We start from the raw sequence: 2,740 nt of genomic DNA on the forward strand, positions 1-2,740 counted from the left end.
AGCAGCAACGCCTGCTTGTTAACATAGACAAGTACCATTAGCTTCCTGTGGTTTTTTAGTTGACCCTCCATTTGGCTTTTCCTTCCGAACACCAAACAGAGTTTCAGGGGCTACTGTCTATCGGGTGATATTTCCTTACACCTTTTTACTTACACTACAAAAAAATACACTTCCGTGATGATACGTGTTTGTCATAGTAGGTCGCGTTTTTTGTCATGCATGTACATCCATGACAAATTTATGATAGAATCAAGATAGTCATACCTGTGCTGTCATAGAAGTGTTCGATGACATTACCAAAATTATCATCACGGAAGTGTCCACTTCCATGATGATAAATCACGCGTCACAGAAGTGCTTTCGTCAAGGGTGACCGACACGTGGCATCCACCGTAAGGGAACGCCGTTAAGCTATCGGGTCGGGTTTTGGATCTGATAACCCGTTAACAGCCCCGACCAATGGGGATTTTCCACGTGTAAAATCATCATTGGCTGGAGGAAACACGTGTCGCCTCATCATTGGGACATATGTCATCCACTCATTGGACAGAAGGCGCCTATGATACGTCGACACGTGGCACGGCCAATCAAGTTTAAATGGGCCGGCCCAACAAAAGGCCCACAAGATTTGGCGGCCCATAATGGGCCGGCCCAGTTAAAGGCCCACAAGATTTTGCGAACTATAACAGGCTGGCCCAGCTAAAGGCCCACAAGATTTCGCGGGCCATAATAGGCTGGCCCAGGTAAAGGCCCACAAGATTTTTGTGTGCCATAATGGGTCGGCCCAGGTAAAGGCCCACAAAAATCTTGCGGATCATAATGGGCCGGCCCAGCTAAAGGCCCACGAGATTTCGCCGACTCATTGGACAGAAGGAGCCTATGATACGTCAACACGTGGCACGGTCAATCAAGTTTAAATGGGCCGGCCCAACGAAAGGGCCACAAGATTTGGCGGCCCATAATGGGCCGGCCCAGTTAAAGGCCCACAAGATTTTGTGAACTATAACGGGCTGGCCCAGCTAAAGGCCCACAAGATTTCGCGGGCCATAATAGGCTGGCCCAAGTAAAGGCCCACAAGATTTTTGTGTGCCATAATGGGCCGGCCCAGGTAAAGGCCCACAAAAATCTTGCGGATCATAATGGGCCGACCCAGCTAAAGGCCCACGAGATTTCGCCGACATTAATGGGCCGGCCCAGCTGTAGGCCCACAATATTTTGAGGACCCTAGTAGGCCGGCCCATTAACTGGCTACCATGTTTTGGGCCAAATGCCGGCCCATAATTGATCCGGTCCATTAATGGCCTGCCACGTTCTAGGCCTAGTAATGGCCCATATAAAATCCGGCCCGTTAAAAGCCTCCCACTTTCTGGGCCAAATCACGGCCCAGTTCAGGTCCGGCCCTTTAAGAGGCTTTGGGCTCAATTATGGCCCATATCAGATTCGGCCCGTTGATTGGACGCTATGCTTTTGGGCCCACTTGCTAAAGGCCCATTTAGTAATTCGGCCTGATATTAGTTTTGGCCTGTTAAGGGCCCATTTAACATTTTGTCCCTATATTAAATTCGGCATGTTAAAAGCCCGTCATATAGTTGGGCCTAACTACGGCCCGGTTTGCATCCGGCCTGCTCGCAGCCGATATCTGATTGGGACAAACAAGGACCAAGACAACTTTGGCCTGTTAAAAGCCCGTGAATTGATTCGCACAATCATGGGCCGGGGTCCATTTCGGGCTGCCACCGGCCTGTGAGCTATTCGGCACGTTTCAGGCCCAGCCTACTTCTCGGCCTCCTAAAAGCCCATTGAGTTTTCTTGCGAAAAGAGGGCCGGGGGTTACTCGGCCTATTAAAGGCCCGAATCTACTAGTGGGCCAGTTTGACGGGGACCATGATGCGGATCATACATCGTGATTGCATGATGGCCCGATTATGTACCGTAATTTTATGGTTTGGCCAGTTTACTGCGAAGACAGGATATATATACAGTAAAATAACTGCAGCATCATGAATAAGAAAAAACCTAGACTATACGATAAAGAAATTACGGCATATTACATCCACTGGGCATCAAAGTTCGCCACTATGATAATAAAGCACACGCAGACAACAGATTACATACACTAGGCATCAAAGATCGCCACCAGTGCAAATAAACAGGCCGACAAAATAATATACAAAACCGACATCACTTCAATAGAGTTCAAGAAAGGTTAGCCCTGCTGGGGAGCTGCAGTGCAAGCAGCTGAGCAAGATGATGAGACTACGCTTGTTCAACACTTATATCTTCCTCACTCTGAAAGATAAACAAGCAGACATATGACAGGGTTTGCACATAAAAGTATCAGTGCTGACAATTCATCACATTTCTTATTGACGAATAAAGTGACACAGTTTAAAATTGCATTAACACAATATGGTATTGTTCAGGTCAAGACATGGCAGGAATTGACATTGTGAAGGAGTTGGCAGCTTCACGACACCACTGGATTACAGATCAAGAACTCATAAGTATCAATGGCTAGTGTGCTGTCAATTTATCCCATTTCAGATTGGCAAATAAAGAGGCGGTTTAAATAATAGTAGAATGATATGACATTGTTCATAGTTAAGACATTGCAGAATATGACATTGTGCTGTAGTGGGTAGGTTCACCACACCACTGGATTACGGATGAAGAACAGAAGCATACATGCAGTGCAAAAGAAGATCACTTGCTCTATATAGTTTAATTTACATGGTATGAA

The sequence above is a fragment of the Triticum aestivum genome, chromosome 7B (assembly GCF_018294505.1).
Source record: "Triticum aestivum cultivar Chinese Spring chromosome 7B, IWGSC CS RefSeq v2.1, whole genome shotgun sequence".
NCBI classification, from domain to species: Eukaryota; Viridiplantae; Streptophyta; class Magnoliopsida; order Poales; family Poaceae; genus Triticum; species Triticum aestivum.